Source organism: Vombatus ursinus, unplaced genomic scaffold, assembly GCF_900497805.2.
Source record: "Vombatus ursinus unplaced genomic scaffold, bare-nosed wombat genome assembly UNPS02014786.1, whole genome shotgun sequence".
In the NCBI taxonomy this organism is placed as follows: domain Eukaryota; kingdom Metazoa; phylum Chordata; class Mammalia; order Diprotodontia; family Vombatidae; genus Vombatus; species Vombatus ursinus.
Window position 1 is genome coordinate 34,508,093 of NW_020954564.1, and position 17,729 is coordinate 34,525,821.

Consider the following 17,729-nt stretch of genomic DNA (forward strand, 5'->3'; position numbering starts at 1 on the left):
TGTGTGTGTGTGTGTGTGTGTGTGTGTGTGTGTGTGTGTGCATGTGGGAGTATCAGTAAAAAACTTCATGGTGTCCAAGGTGAATCTTGAAGGAAGTGAGGTGGCTTTCAATGGGCAGAGAAGGAACAGGAGCAGGTAAGTGGGTAAATGGCAACAAAGGTAAGAGAGTACAGAATGAGGTTAGAACAATTAATATTCCAGATCAGCTGAAATGTAGGGTATGTGGAAGGGGTTAATGGCAAATGATGCTAGAAAGGTAGTATGGCTCAGTGGATAGAGAGTTGGCTTCTGAACCAAGAAGGGCTGGGCTTAAGAGATAGCTCAAAAGATGGCTCAGTGGATAGAGAGCTGGGCTTGGAGTCAGGAAGACCAGAGTTCAAATTTGACCTCAGATGCTTACTAGCTGTGTGACCCTGGGCAAGTCACTTAACTGTTTGCCTCTATTTCCTCATATGTAAAATGGAGATTGTAATAGTACCTATTTCCTAGGGTTATTGTGAGATTAAAATGAGATAATGCTTGTCAAGCACTTAACACAATTCCTGGAACACAGTAGGCACTTAATAAAAGCTTCCCTCCTTCTTTCAAGTAGTTTCTCTGGCATATAGCAGTTGTCTGACCCCCAGCAGATTCCTTAACCTCTGGTTCTAGGCCAGTGGTATCAAATTCACATAGAAATTGGAGCTGATAAACTGTACCTAAGCATCCTTGTCTGCTGACTGTTGACTTAGAAAACCACATATTAACATTATCTATGTTTTGTACTTTTACTTATTTTGTTAAATATTAGTCCTGTGCATTTACAGAGAAAGTGCCTACATTGTAGAGGAGATTTCCTTATCATCAGATTCTCTATATCAATGAAATCATAGGTTCAATCCCTATCCCAATAGGATAAAATACAAACTTCTTGTCCTTTCATCTTAATGGTGGCAATTAAAATACTTATTGGATGGCTGGTGGTTTTCTCCCTTCCATGTGCCTGCACTGCCTCCCCCTATTGCCATTGAATTAAACTTTCTGGTCAGAAACAAAGCAGGTAATCATTGTCCTTAGCGTGACCTTTTTTTTTTTTTAGGCATTTGGGGTTAAGTGACTTGCCTAGGGTCACACAGCTAGTAAGTGTCAAGTGTTTGGTCTGAGGCTGGATTTGGACTAGTCTGAGGCCAGATTTGAACTCAGGTCCTCCTGACTTCAGGGCCAGTGCTCTATCCACTGCGCCACCTAGCTGCCCCCTGACCTATGTTTTCTTTCAGCCTCCTTTCTTGCCTTCTGATGTCCCCTCTCCTCCCTCCATACCTACCAGATGCCCAGTGAATGAACACGAATAATAACAGTAATATAATAATTTACATTTCTATAGCACCTCAAGGTCTGCAAAGCACTTTCCACAATAATCTTGTGAGATAGGTAATGCCAGTGTTTTTATTCCCATTTTCTAGATGAGGAAACTGAGGTTCAGAGAAATAAAGGTGCTTACTAATAGCTTATTTACATAGTGCTTTAAAGTTTTCAAAGCACTTTACATCCATTTTCTCACTTGATTGTTCCCCATGCTCACATAGCTATTAAGTATAGATGCCTGGACTTGAACCCTAGGTCTCTGGACTCCAAGACTATAGCTTTTCACTGTATCTCTTTGCCTCTTTACCCGCTGGCTACCCGCAGTGGACTCCTGGCACCTTTCCCAGGCATTGCTTTATACTGTCAGTGTTTAGGAGGTGAGAGGTTAACCTGGCCAACTTCACCGCAGAGACTGAAAGAAGGCAGCTGAGTCAGCAGGACTCTGAAGGGATGGCATCTGCCCTCATTATTCTATTGCTTTTGGGCACTGGGGAACCTCAGAACACACTGATGGGAAGCAGTCGACCGGGTTAAAGCTAGCTTTTATTTGCTGCCTGATAAGCCAGAGACTGACTATGAGTCCTTCCATCCCCACTGAGACACATAGACAAAGTCTCAGATTGGTATGAGGGACCTTTGTCTCCCAAAGATTTGAATCCACCCACCTTGGACTCCTTGATGGGCTCTTCCTTCCACCCTTCTCCCCCTTTCTCTGGGATCCATAATCAATTCCACTATTGTTTCTGGCATGACAATGGACTGTGCTATGATTCTACTCACTATCCCCATGACCTCCCAGACCAAAACTCCTTTCTCTGGCTACTATTCTGTGTTGTCGCCTGTATTAGAATGTAAGCTCCTTGAGGGCTGGGACTGTTTCACTCTTGTATTTACATCTCTAGCACCTAGCACACAGTATCTGACACATAGCAGGTGCTTAATAAATTCTTTAGTATTCATTAATTTCCACTCCTTTATTTATTCATTCATCCCTTCTTTCAGGCTCAGGAAGAAACATACATTTTACATCTACCTAACTTTGCTTTGTCTCTTTATTGTTTATTCATAAATTGTTCACCTATATGTAAGTCTGATAAGTAATATGTTCTATATCCTTCTAATTTTTTTGTAAATTCTTTCTTTATATCTAGGTTGTGTATCCCATTTTGACCTTATCTTGGTAAATGGTGTGAGATATTGGTCCATGCCCAGTTTCTGCCATACTTTCCAGTTTTTCCAAGAACTTTTAATCAAATAATGAATTCTTATCCCAAAATCTGAAGTCCTTTTTTTGTTTTTTATTTTTGTTTGTTTTCTTTGCTAAGCAATGGGTTTAAGTGACTTGTCCAGGGTCACATAGCTAGTAAGTATCAAGTATCTGAGGCTGTGTTTGAATTCAGGTCCTACTGACTCCAGGGCTGGTCCTTTATCCACTGTGCCACCTAGCTGCCCTGTCTGAAGTCTTTACACTCTTCAAATATAAGGTAATGATGTTTATTTGCTGTTGTAAATTGTATGTTTACTCTATTCCATTGATCTACCTTTTTATTTCTTAGCCAGTACCGGACAGTTTTGATAATTGCCACATTATAATACAGTTTAAGAACTGGTATTGCTAAACCTCCTTCCTTTACACTTTTTTTTCCATTATTTCCTTTGATATTCTTGACTTTTTGTTATTACGTATGTAATTTTGATTACATTAAATTAAAAAGCTTTTGTGCAAATAAAACTAACATAGCCAAGATCAGAAGGAAAACAAAATTGGGAAAAATTTTTATAGACAGTTTATCAGAAAAAGGTCTCATATCTAAAATATATAAAGAACTTTATCAAATCTATAAGAATATGAGTCATTCACTAACTGATAAATGGTCAAAGGATATGAACAGGCAGTCTTTCAATGAAGAAATCAAAACAATTTATAGTTATATGAAAAAAATGCTCTAAATCATTATTGATTAGAGATATGCAGGTTAAAACTACCTTGAGATATTATTTTACACCTACCAGATTTGCTAAAAGGATAGAAGGAGAAAGTAACAAATGTTGGAGAGGATATGGAAAAACTAGGACATTAATTCATTGTTGGTGGAACTGTGAACTGATTCAACCATTTTGGAGAGCAATCTGGAATTATGCCTAATGAGTTATTAAACTACCTATACTCTTTGACCCAAGTGATGCCATTATTTGGTCTGTTTCCTAAGATGATTAAGGAAAATGGAAAAGAATCTATATGTTCTAAAATGTTTATAGCAGCTCTCTTTGTAATGGCAAAAAACTGGAAATTGCAGGGATATCCATCAATTGGGGAATGGCCGAGTAAGTTGTGGTATATGATTGTGATGGAACACTACCATGGTATAGGAAACTATGAGCTCAATTTTAGAAAAACATGGAAAGATGCATAAAATAATGAAGAATGAAATGAGAACCAAGAGAACATTGTATACAATAGCAGTAATATTGTTTTAAGAATGACTTTGTGTGAATAAGTTATTTTGTCTAAGTACCCAAATTAACTATAAAGGACACATGAAGGATGCTATCTGTATCCAGAGAAAGAACTGATAAATAGAAGTATGTATAGAATAATTTTCCATATATCATATATATGTATGTGTGTGTGTGTGTGTGTGTGTGTGTGTGTGTACCTATTTGTGTCTAATGGTAGCCATCTCTAGGGTGGGGGCGAAGGGAAGAAAAAAAGGAAAAAAAAGAAATTTACATGATAATTTTGTTGTATATTTGAAAGGAATAGCAAGTTGTGCATAGTAGATTTGCAGTTTCATGTGCAATTATTGTTTTTACACTATGTTATGGAAATGTTTGTTTTATTCCATAAATTGATTTATGGAATAAAATAAAAATAAAATATATTTTAAAAAACCACACAGACTCACGTACAGAGTAAGGTAGCTTGGCAATTTCATGCTGCTGGAAAAGAGCTTCCCTCTTGTTTTCTTTCAAAAGCCTAGCTCTGTAACGATCCTCCAATAGGTTGGAGGGTTTTTATTTTAAATAACCCGCATAGAAAAGTGTCTTGGGTTGGCTCCTCAAGGTGGAGAGATGGGTCCCTTGTTATATACTTGTAGACATGGGGCCCCTTGATCAGTCTTGGCCTTTATTGAAGCTGTTTTGGAACCTATGTTTCTTTTGCGCCTGAGTGGGAATTCCACTACACATGTGACAGCTCTGGTTTGATGTGAGATATGGAATCTGGGCCAGCGCTGCCTGTGGTTGCACCACACATCTAGCTATTATTTTTCCTGGAGGTCTAGCTAAGGACAAGAAAAAGTAGAGAGGGATATAGCTAGACTGAGAAACGACAGTAAATGGGAAAACTAGAACTGAAGATACCCTGATGGTAGAGCTTTGAGCATGGGCCATGGCTGAGATGAGTTGTCAAATAACAAGACTGGGTAGTTTGAAGGCTACTTTTCATGAGGCATCACTTACCCCAGAACTTCAAGTCAAGAAGACCTGGGTTCAAATCCCTATCTTTGACATTTGCTAGTTGTATGACCCTGGGGAAGTCACTTAATCTCTCTACATCTCCATTTCTTCATCTATAAAATAATGTGATTGGACTAGATGGCTTCCAAGGGCCTTTTAAGGTCCAAGTCTATGATCACTATATGAGCCCTTTGGGAGATGAGGGTTTGAAGAAGAGGGTTCAGCTGGATCTGTGGACTTGTCTCCTTTGTCACAATTGTGTACATTGATATCGCCTAATTACACTGTAAGCCCCTTGAAGACAGAGACTGTGTCTTAATGTCAAAGGACTTTTTTGCCCTACATTCTTACAAATTATGAATATGACCACTTTAGGTTTGAGAGTGAATATACTCTGGAATTTCATGAGACTGGGGTATTCACACTCCTCTCCTGCATACTCTTACGTCTTTCTATCTATGTTATTCCTTTTTTTTGGCCTTCATGTACATTTAACATTTTAATTTTAATTGCAATATTCATGGAGTTAGAATGTAGCATTGCTAGTATCTTTGTATATTATCAACAATGTATTTTATTTAATTTTTCACTTTGAAAAAAACTTTTTTAATTTATAAAACAATTCATTATATATTCCTTTAAGGGGCAATCTCCCCCTACTCCATTTAAAGTTACCAAATTGTGAAAAATCTGTTTGCATAAAACTGTTCTGGAAAGCTTATTTTTGTCTAGTGAGGTACCACCTACATTCTAGCTACATATTTACATATTCCATGTAATGGATATAATCAGACCAACCTTTCAATGGGCTTTGGGTAGACTGCATCCCATGGATCATACCCTTTCCAGTACAGATATACTTTGGAAAGAGGAAGGACAGTTTTAACATCCTATGTTTTATGTTCTGTTGTCTCTGACTTTTTATGTTTGAATGTCTCTTACAGTTCTAGCATTGTGTCCTTTGTTCAAAGTTCCCTTCCATCTAACCTGTATGTATTTTGTATGCAAGTATATATAAACACATACATATGCATATATGCTATCTCTATATTAGAATGTGAATTTCAGGGAGGGAACTGTTTTTCCCCCCTGGTTTTCTTTATATTTTCAGAGGTTAGCACAGTGTCCAGCACATTGCAAGTACTTAATAAATGTCTGATAAATGATTGGTTCTAGTACAGAAAATTAATGCCTCTCTGGCTCCCTAAGTTAGTCACATAATCAATCAACAAACACTTATAAAAGGCCTGCTATATGTCAGGCACCATGCTGAACCGTGGAGTTACAAAGAAAGGCAAAAAGTCCCTATCTGCAAGGAGCTCAGAATCTAATGGGGGAGATGACGTGCAACTCTCCAAATTATATACAGGATAAACAGGAAGTAATCAACAGAAGGAAAACACCAGAATGAAGTGGGATTGGAAAAGGCTTCCTGTACAAAGTGAGATTTTTGCTGGAACTTGAAGGAAGCCCCAGGTGATAAGATATCATTCATCCCAAGGAAAAGAACATCGTTCTGGTTGGGAAATTGTTAACTCCTCATAGCTGAATTAGAAATTGAATAGGAGTGGGGAAGAAAGGAGAGGGAAATGATAACTTAACTTGGTAATGCATAACAGTCAGAAATTATCCACAGTAGTTTATTTGCTTATTTTATTTTGGTTGGATGATGGCTAGGGAGGATGTGTCCAGACTCTCTTTGCTTCTAATGGCAGAAGTGGTGTGTGTGTGTGTGTGTGTGTGTGTGTGTGTGTGTGTGTGTGTAAAACGTTCCAAGGTTGAGGCCAAAGTCCTCCTCTGTCCTGTTTCATCACAAAGGTCATCCTTTCCAAAAGCTCCTGCCTCTTCTCACCAGTCACAGCAGGCTTCTCCTGAAGATGCAGTGGGCAGAAAGGGCCACCAGAAGCAGGATCTTCCATCCCAGAAAGACTACGGTCAAGAGGAGATTGTATGGTTGAGTTTTCTCAGCCAGGAAAGGTTTTGGGGCAGCCATAGTCAGTGGACCTAGTGAGAGATTCCAGAATCACAGAATTGTCACCTCACAGGGCTGGAAGGAGCCTCAGAAGCCAATCAGTGCAATCCACCTGTACAAGATCAGGAGAAATCTATAACATCCCGACAAGTGACCTTCTAGCCTCTGCTTAAAGGCTTTCGGGCTTAATTCCTACCTTCAGAGACAGCCTATTCCATTCTAGGATTGCTCTTATTATTAGGAGTTTTTTTCTCATATTGAGCTGAAATTTGTCTCTCTATACATAGCTCACATTTTTACAGCAAAATGAAGCTTTCCTTAAAGCAATCCTCTGAAGTAGGTAGCATAAGGATTACTATCCTCAATTTACAGATGGGAAAACTGAAACTCGGAGGGGGGAAATAACTTGGTCAGGGTTACAGAGGAAGACCTGACTTGGAGTCAGGAAGACCCTGGTTCAAATCCTTCTTCAGGTCCTTAATGCCTTTGTGACTCTGGTCAAGTCACTTAATATCTTGGTACCTCAATTTCCTAATCTGTAAAATGAAGGGGTTGGTCCCTTTACCCTCTAAGGTCTCCTGCAGCTCTAAATTTAGTATTCTGCAGGTCAGAGTCAGTACTCAAGCCCTTGTTTTTTTACTTCAAGTCCGATGTTCTCTCTCTGACATTATGTTTCCATCCCTAGCAGTTCCTATGAGGTTTTTAATGCCCCCCAGTATAGTCTTACCCCCATACACTGGCACAGGACTGCCTAGCATCGTGTACCTGCATCAAAGAAGGCATTGTGCTCTATGAGCAAAACAGAACTGCAGTAGCTCAAAAGAAAAGCGAGATGAGCAGATTTAGGGACATTTCCACTACAAATGTTCATATGGACTATTTGTGCCTGACCTGTGACCTTTGGAGATTATACTGGTTTGATCAGTCACAGTCAGACACACTATACATTGACCCCGACATCGTGTTGTCATTTTGGTTCTCTTTGATTGTGAAGGACAACAATGAATGAATGAACCCACATATAGTTCTTACCACTTCTTTATATATCACTTGGAGATTTCATAGGATTTAGAATTAGAAATGGCCATAGAAATCATATAGTCCAACATTCTTGTTTTACAAATTAGCCCAAACTGGAGATATGAGATGTGCAAGATTACACTGGTAATAAGTAACAACCAGCATTTAAACCATGGTCTCAATTCTAATACCCATTTTTTCCCATTGTACTTACTGACCCCAGAAGTCTCGGCTATACTCTGTAACCAGTGGGGCTGGGCTAGTGGTGTGCTGGTCAATGTTTAACAATCAGCTTTCTGAAAAAAATGTATATACAACATACACTTTGAAGTTTAATCTGTGCTACTAACATTCTCCATCACTTTCTTAAGTACAGACAATCAACAAAACAATAAATCAAGGCCTCATTTTGTCATGTTGGCTGATTTCTGAGGCATAAAAGCTCACACTAAAAATTTAACAATTCAGTATGAGCTGGCTTCACACAACCCTGTGCTTTTCCATGGCATATTACTTGAGGGGCATTGGAAAGGGGCCTGAGACCCCACTCAGCTGTATTAATTAATATTGTTGTTAACTCACAATTCTTCAGCACTTTATGGTTAATAAAGGACTTTCCTTGTGACAATTCTGAAAGGCAGATAAGTAGTGAAAATAGTATTTTCCCTTTTAAAATGAGAAAACTGAGGCTCATAGAGCTTAAGGGATTTTCATTGGAGTCCTAGTGCTAAAGGCCGGTGGAGTCATCCAAAGGAGTCGTTCTCTTCCTGAGGACCTAAGACACTAAACAGGGCCAGGGAATGTGTGTAGGGCCCCAGGAGGAAGTCAAACCTGAAAGGTCTTCTGGGTAAGTACTCAGTTAATAGTGGTTAACAATGGACTATCTGTCAAATGATGGGGAGTGGACCAGATGATTTCTAAGGTCCCCTCTGGCTCTTATGAGACACTACATGGTATTGTGAAAATTATATTGGGCTTAGCATCAAGACAGATATAGTAAACTGTCAATGGTGACTAATGTTCCTTGGACGCCAGGCTAGAACCTACAAGCTTTCTAAACAGTCACTAGAAAGCATGGTACAATTTTTGTTTTTAAATTGTAAACCAATTCCTTCCTTAATAATTTTAAGTCACATTTCTATAGCATGTTGAACTTTAAAGCACTTTGCACACATTGGTTCATCTGATCCTTGTAGCTGCCTTGTGAGGTTCAGAGTTGAATGTTTTGATCCCTATTTTACAGATGGGGAAACTGAGGCTCCAGGAGGGGAAGTGACTTAGGTTCACATAATTGCAGATTTGGGATTAAAATGGTCTGGGAGGGGGATTGTCACTGAAGCACTACAATTTTATGTTACAGAATTTCAACTGGGCCCTCACTATGGCAAGACAATCATTGTACACTTCTCTAACTGACTGTCCTACTCTCCACAATGGCTTTTCCAAACCTTATCATCCCTCTTCAAATCTCCATGGCTCTCTCTCCCCTCCCCTTTCAGCTGAGAACTTTGCCTCATATCTCATTGAAGAAATTGAAGCCATTTGCCGAGAGCTTCCTCTTCTCCCCTCTTCCATATCTCACATCACTCAGATGCCTTCTGCCACTCTCCTCCTACGCCCCTGTCTCCCATGAAAAGGTGGCTATTCTTGTCAAGGCAAACCCCTCTACATGTACAAATGATCCCATTCTATCCTCTCTTCTCCAGCAGATTGCTCCCTCTATCATCCCCACTCTCTCATCTACCTTCAATTTCTCACTGCTATAGACTTACAGACTGGTTCCTTGCTGCCCACAAGCACCCTCATCTCCTCAGTCTTCTTCTTTGATCCATCCATCCTTGCTGGCTATCATCCTAGGTCATGGCTAAATTCCTTGAGAAGGTCACTGAGAATCAGTGCTTCCAGTTCCTCTCCTCTCACTCTTCTTGACTCTCCACAGTCTGGCTTCCAATCTCATTATTCAAATGCAACTGTTCTCTCTAGGGTTACCCATAATCTTTGAAGTGCCAAATCTAATGTCTTTTTTCCCCCCTCAATTCTCATCCTTCTTGACTTCTCTGTATCCTTTAATACTGTTAATCACCCTCTTCTCCTTGATACTCTTTTGTCTCTAGATTTTCATGTTATCTTGGTTTTCCTTTTACCTGTCTGACTACTAGTTCTCAGTCTCTCAACAAAGCCCCTTTGCGGGTTCTCGATCCAGGTTGTGATGGCTGTTTTTCATGTTCCCCAAGGCTCTTTCCTGGGCCCTCTTCTCTTCTCCTTCTATACTGTTTTGTTTGGTGATCTCACCAGCTCCCATGGATTCAATTATCATCTTTACGTAGATGATTCTTAGATCTAGTTATCCAATCCTACTCAGTCTTCTGACCTCCAGCCTCATGTCTCTAACCGTCTCATATCTCAAAGTGTAGGCGTCAACATGTCCTAAATGGAACTCATTATTTTTCTTCCCAAATCCTCTTTTCTTTCTAACTTCCCTATTCCTGGTAGAGACACCACCAACTACGTAGTCACCCATGGACAACCCAAGTGTCATCCTCTCCTCCTCATTCTCTTTTACTTGCCAAGTCCTGTCGGTTCTATTTTTGCAAAATCTCTCATATAAGCCCTGTTTCTCTCCTCTGAAACTGCCACCACCCTGATGCGGGCCCTCATCACCTCACACCTGGGCTATTGCAATAGCTTGCTGGCTGATCAGCCTGCCATAAGTCTTTTTCCATTCCAATCCATTCTCCACTTAGCTATCCAAGTGTTCCTCCTAAAGTGCAGGTCTGACCATGCCACTCACCTAATAAAAACCTCTAATGGCTCCCTATAACCTCTAGGATCAAAAATAAAATGCTCTGACTTTTAAAGCCTTTTATAACCTGTCTCCCTTCTACCTCTCTAGTCTTTTTAAATCCTATGTACTCTATGACCCAGTAACACTGGCCTCCTTGCTCTTCCTTGAACTTGACATTCTATCTCCCTACTCTTTGTATTTCTATTGGCTTTCCCTTATGCCTGAAATTCTCTCCTTTCTCACTTCTACCTCCTGACTTCCCTGGCTTCCTTCTTTCAGCTAAAATCCCACCTTCTGTAAGAAGCCTTTATTGGTCTCCTTAATGCTAGTGACTTCCATCTGTTATTTTCTTCAATTTATCATATATATATACATATATATATAAACCATATATATAACTATATGATAAATTGATAACTATATATATATATATATATATATAGTTTGCACAGAGTTGTTTACACAGAGTTGTTTGCATGTTGCCTTACCCATTAGATTGTGAGCTCCTTGAGGGTGAGAAACATATTTTTGCTTTTCTTTGTAGTTCTGGCACTTAGAAGAGTGCCTAATACATAATAAGTGCTTAGTAAATGATTGTTGACTTGACTCAGGGTCTGGCATGGTCATGGCAAGGAGAAGTCAGATTTTAGCCTCATCTAGGGCTATCATAGAGGAGAAAGGAATGACAAGCTGGGTTGATGCCTTGAGCTCTCTCTGGAGCTGAGCAAGGCATGCTTACCTCTGCTTGATGGGGAATTGTTCGTTGCATCCCTCTGAGGCTTCAAGGTCTGCAACCGTGTGGATAATCTGGGCTTTACCTCACAGCTCACTTGAGACTGGACATTGGGCTTGGTGAATGGCACCTGTACCACTCTGGTGATATTGTGGAAGCTGTTGTTCTGGGTGCTGCTAAATAATTTCTGCAGGGGATGGGACATCTTCCCATCTTTGAACCATGTAATAGTGATGTCTTGTTGACTGTAGTATCCCAAAGAAGTGCAGGTGAAAGTCATCAGTTGTCCTGCCACCAAGCTAGGGGAGAGGTTGGCTGCAAAGAGAGACTCTTTTTAAGAAGAAGAGATGGATTCCTAGAACCCCAGAATGTCAGAGGTGGAAGAGATGTTAAAACACAAGATGTCTGAGCTGGAAGGGATTTCACAATATAGAATGTCAAAGATAGAAGGTATCTTAGAGATCATCTAGTACATCTTTCATTTATAGATGAGGAAACCAAGGCCTAAAGTACAGAAAAGGGAAAGGACTTGGTTTTAACTTTCCCTTTCCTCCCAATACCCTCTACTCCAGCCAGGTGAATTTCCTCATCCATGACTCAGGTGACAGGAAGATGACATCACTGCAGGGCCCCCCTCCCTTGTATTCCCCCATCACCTGGGAGATTTGACTGCTCACAGGCCTTTGATGAAATGGGAGTCAATAACTCTATTCCTTCCAATAATATTGAGAACTGCTAGGCCTTGCCACTTCCTTTGTCACTGCTTCCTAAGGTCCTCTAGGACTTACTATCTTCACTGCCTCTATACTCTGGGGTCCTCTGGCACCATCATCCAACTTTGTTATGTAACTTAGGGACCCCTGGGCTCTTCCATCCACCCCAAAGCTTCACCCTTATCCTGCCTTTTCTGTTTGACTTTGATGTTGAACTTTATATACTTTGTCTCCAATTAGAGTGAGGTCCTTGTGAGCAGGGATTGTCTTTTTTCTCCTCTTTCTATCCACAGTTCTCAGTATAGCATTTGGCACATAGTAAGCATTTAATGGAGTCATCTAGGTGATGCAGTGGATGGAGTACCAGGCTTGGAGTCAAGAAGACCTGAATTCAAATTTCAGCTTCAGACACTTGCTAGCTGTGTTACCCTGGGCAAATTCTCTTAACCCTATTTGCCTCAGTTTCATCTGTAAAACAAATTGGAAAAGGAAATGGCAAACCGCTCCAGTATCTTTGACGAGAAAACACCCATCCTGTTGCTCCAGAATTCATTTTGAGGTTTTTTTTTTAAGTTGTTTGGAGGGGATTTTGGAAGATCTCAGGCAAGTTCCCACCTTTTTTATGTCATCTTGACTCCACCCAAGAAAATCCCAAAAAGGTGTCATGAAGTCGGACATATCTGAAAAATGACTAAACAACTACAATAAAAGCATTTAATAAATGCCTTCTCACTCATTCATCCATTCTCTACCCAACTTCATCTTCCTACCTCCCCTTTTCTTCCTCCCTTCCTCCTTTCCTCATGTGTCTTTTTTTCCTCATTCTGAATATCCCCCCAGGCTGATGCCTTCTTTGTAGGATATTTTTCCTTGTCCCTTCTGTTTATCTATAACCTGCCCATTGGGGGAAAGAAGGAAGGACCTGTGCTAGGAAGAAGTTAGCCTTGTATATCTAACCAGATAGAGGCACCCAGGACTGAAGAATCTTTAGGGAAACATCTGAGTTGAACAAGTCTGAGAAAGGAAATAACACAAGATTTGTATTTAGAGTACCATGGTTTGAATCCTTCTTACTATCTGTATGAAGCCTGAGCAAGTCACTTCCCCTCCTTTGGGCCTCAGTTTCTTTATATGTAAAACGAGAGGGTTGAACAAGATATTTATGGTCCCTTCTATCTCTGACATGTTATACTCTTTGGGCCAAATTCTCCTCCATTTTGACATACTGCACTCTATTTTATGGGCAGCTAGGTGTTGCAGTGGATAGAGCACTGGGCTTGGAATCAGGAAAACTCATCTTTATGAGTTCAAATCCAGCCTCAGACACTTAGTAGCTGTGTGACTTTGGGCAAGTCATTTAACCCTGTTTGCCTCAGTTCCCCATCTGTAAAATGAGCTAGAGAAGGAAGTGGCAAACCACTCCAGTATCTTTACCAAGAAAACCCCAAAAAGGGGTCATGGAGAATTGGATATGACTTTATAAGGTTGGTCCTTCTCTAGTTGTTCTAAAGCTATTCTGTGCCCCTAAAATAGTTACTGTTTATAGTGTATTTGTCCTACTAACTCCTCATATCTAAAGTAAGGAAACTTTGTTGTATTCAAGACAACTGAACAGAAAGTATATTGGGGCAGATACCCAACTCCTGTGGAGGGGTCTGGAGATACCTTTTGATGCTTTTATACATTATCCCAGTAATTTCCCAGGGAAGGCTCCTGAGAAAACAAACAAGGAATACATCACTGGGGTTCTTAGTTGAAGCCAATGAGGGCCTTGACCTTCTAGGTAGCTGGGCTGAATATTTTCTTTTTTCATAGACAGAAAAACTAAGGTTCAGAGAGATTGGGGAGGAAGTAGAGGGCTTTTCCAAGACCTCAGTTCATTTCTCATCCTTGAGTTTCTGATCTGTGACTAGCTGCTTATCAGGAGGACCCTGGACAGAAATGACAAGGGAGGCTTAGAGCCTTAAGGTGGATCAGTGCTTTGTAGGGGTATCAGGGGGAGGGGCTGAGCTGGAGTGACCTTGCTACTGAAAGAGAAACTGGATAGGATATCAGTTCAACCATTGGCACTGAAGGAGTTAACATTTTCTTAGACTCTGTGTTCCAGGAATATGGTGTCTGCATAGGTCTAATAGTAGTTCTTCCCTTTATTGTGGTCAGACTTTTACTCCCACATAGTGTCTACTGAAGGCTGATTCACTAAAGTTAAGGGATAGAGAAATGATGCCATGGGGATTGAAAGCTAAAAGGGGCTTAGACTGGGGTCACCAGGGTCCAGCCAAGAGATATGGAACCCAGGAGTCAAGGGAGGAGGGAGGAGACAAGTAGAAAATGTTAGAAAAGAAAAGAGAGATCACCAGCTGAGAAGTGAGAAGGAACAGAGAATTAGTTTAAAGAGAGGAGATATTATTTGGAGTGAGGACTTAAGGCTGAGAGATTCAGGAAAAGGGTATGTCTCTTCAAAGCCAAAACCATGTTTTTTATTTTTGTGTAGCCAGCACCAAGGTCCTTGCTTGTAGTAAGCACTATATAGTTGCTTCTTGAATTTAATGGAATCAGCAAGGACCTTAGAGATCACTGAAATCAAAGCACCTGGTCCAGGGTTAAGTGCTAGTACATGGTAGTTATATGACCTCACCCAAATAATTTAACCTTCCTTGAGACTTTGTTTCTAGAACTGTAAAATGGGGATAAAAATAAGTGTATTACCTACAGTCTCATAGTGCTGTTGTGAGAAGACATATTATAAAATACAATAGAAATGTATGATTATTTTATTATTCATTATTATCTAGTCCATCTCCCCATCCCCTTTTTGCAGATGAGGAAACAGAGCTAGAGAAGGGAGGTGTTTCATTTGTCACACAGAAAGTTAGTGACAGAGCTGGACTAGAACCTAGGCCTTTTTGACTGTGTAAATTAAAGCTACAGAAAGATAATAAGGCATAGAAAGAGACCTGGACTAGGATCCTGGATCTTCAGTTTGCACAGAATATTCTAAGATTGTCATCTTTTCCACAGAAAGTCTAGGAAGGACAAACAATAGGGGTACCTCATCACAGCATTGATTCAAATGGTTTCTAGTCCAGGAAAACTGGCTTTCTATGATTGGGAATGAGCCTTGCCCTTGATCATTTTATCCTGAAATGTCCATCCAAGCAAGCTAGAGACCTATAGAATTCTCATCCCCAAACCCTCCTGTCTCCATCCTGGCTGGGACACAGCAAGGAGAACAGGATGCTCACTCACCAGAGATGCCCAGGAGCAGAGCCATCAGCAGAAAAGGCAGGGTGGAGGTGGTTGGGCATGGAGGAATTGCCATAGTATTGGGTACCCTGTCTGTCTTTCCCTACGGAGGATGCCAAGACACTCTTCCTGTAGGAGGTAAACCTGATTGAATCTTTCTCTAGTCTGAGGGGATGGGGACAAGCCTAGAATCTCCCTACGATGGTTCAGAAAGAGGAACTGGATAGAATTTCAGTTTAACCCTGTAACCTGGGTGGTATAACTATTTCTTGGTGGTTCTGTTCTAGTTCCTGTGGCTGATAAAAATAGTCTTTTTTGCTACGACAAGGCCATATTGCTCCATCTTAAAAAAAACCCAAACTCTAGTAGTTCCCTACCAACTAGAGGATAAAATATTAACGTCTTAAGCCTGAGATTTACGGTCCTCCACGACGGGCCCAACTCTCCTTTCTTAACCACATTTTAAATTATAAATGTTCATGTCAAGCTGGTTAATTAGCTGTTTACTAAAATCATTCATAGTGCACTCATGCAGACCATCTCCCATGTTGGTTGAACTGCATAGAAAATTCTCATGTAATTCTTTCAAGAGATGAATGGATAAAATTAGTGAAAAAGCATTTATCGAGTATTTGCTATGTACCATATCTAGTAAGTATGTTAAGTATTGGGTATACAAACAGAAAAGGCAAGATAGTCCTTGTTCTCAAGCAGGTTATATTCTAACGTGGGGAGACAAAAAGAAAGTTGTAGGACTGATAGTGAGGCTCAGAAGTCCTAAGGGTGCAGTAATGGGGATCCAAGATTTGTTTTTGAGATCAGAGGACAATTTTGGGGAAACCATTGGGAGAAGAAGACTGGAAAACTTTAGAAGGAGGCAGTGGCAGGGAAGATGGTAAGGCCAGGCGATCCTCTACCTCAGAGAAGGAATAGTGTCAGTTATAAATCCAAGCTATGTGAGCAATCAAGATCAAGCAAATGGAGAACCCAGTGAAGGGGGAGCTCTCAGGGGTGGTTGGTTTTCCTGCTAGCTAGCATTCCAGGATGAATTCTGGTATGGCTCTGGAGCTGAAGAGGAGGTAAAGAGGAAGGCAAGCTGGGAAAAGTGCCTCCTAACAACCCCACGCCCCCACCCCACAGTGGTAGTAGATTGATAAAGGAGTAAGATCAGAGGAGACAAAGGATGAAGAAGACTTAGATAAATGGGACCTGATAACCCCAAGGAGGCATAGAAGAGAGTCCAGGGCTGGACATATAGATCTGGAAGCCATCTGTTTAGAAATGATAATTCAACCAATAGGAGATGATAAGATCACCAAGTGAAATATTGTAGAGGGAGAGGTGGGGCCAGTGCAAAATGTATACTTGTTGGACTGGTATTTGACACTCCATAGTCTGGCTGTCTTATACCTTTCTAGTCTTTAACAGTAAATTCCTTGACAAGTTCTACTGCAAATGGACAAATAGCCATTCTCTGTATCTCTTCATTACCCTGAGTGGCTAGGTAGTATGATAAATAGAGTTCTGGACTTAAAATCTGGAAGACATGAATTGAAATCCTACCTCAGACATTATTAGTGGTGTGAGCCTGGGCAAGTCACTTAATCAATCAATCAACATTTATTACGTGCCTTTATGTGCCAGGCACTGTGCTAAGTGCTGGGGTTACACAAAGAGACAAAAAGACAGTCCCTGACAGCAGGGATTGTCTAATGGGGGAGATATTACAAAAACAAATATATACAAACAATCCATGTATAAGATTAATAGGAAATAATTAACAGAGGGGAAAGCCTTAGGATTAAGGGATTGGGAAAAGCTTCCTATGGAAGGTAGGATTTCATTTGAGACTTAAAGCCAGGGAAGCCAGTAGGTGGAAACTAGGAGAGAAAGCATTCCAGGCATGGTGGATAGCCAGAGAAAATGCCCAGAGCTAAAAGATAAAGTGTCTTGTTCATGAAATAGCCAGGAGGCCAGTATCACTGGATCAGAGTATGTGATAAGGTGTAAGAAGACTGGAAAGGTAGAAGGGTGATAGGTTATGAAGGGCTTTTAAATGCCAAGCAAAGGATTTTGTATTTGATCCTGGAGGCAATGGAGTTTACTGAGTGGGAGGGGTGACATGGTTGGACTTATGTTTTAAGAAAATCACTTTAGTGGCTAAATGGAGAATGGATTGGAGTGGGGTAGGCAGACCCACTCATTGTAATAATCCAGGCATGAGGTGATGAGGGCTGCATCAAAAGTGGTGGAAGTGTCAGAGGAGAGAAGGGGGCATATCTGAGAGATGTCTTAAAGGTGAAATTGACAGGCCTTGGCAACAGATTGGATATGGAGTTGAGAGATAGTGAGGAGTCCAGGATGATATGTAGGTTGTGAGTCTGAGGGGCTGAGTGTATGTTGATCCCCCTAACAATAATAGGGAAATTGGTGGGGAGGATTTAGGGGAAGAGACAA

The 17,729-nt window shown here is 40.6% G+C and overlaps 1 long non-coding RNA gene across 1 annotated transcript; it reads right to left on the bottom strand.

Moving 5' to 3' along the window:
• Positions 1–6,569: 6,569 nt before the first annotated feature.
• Positions 6,570–11,455, bottom strand: LOC114046902. Its single transcript, XR_003569566.1, has 3 exons — positions 11,320–11,455; positions 8,014–8,091; positions 6,570–6,807 (listed from the first exon to the last, which is right to left on the bottom strand). It is a non-coding gene; the product is annotated as an uncharacterized LOC114046902 (long non-coding RNA).
• Between the last annotated feature and the right edge of the window lie 6,274 nt (positions 11,456–17,729).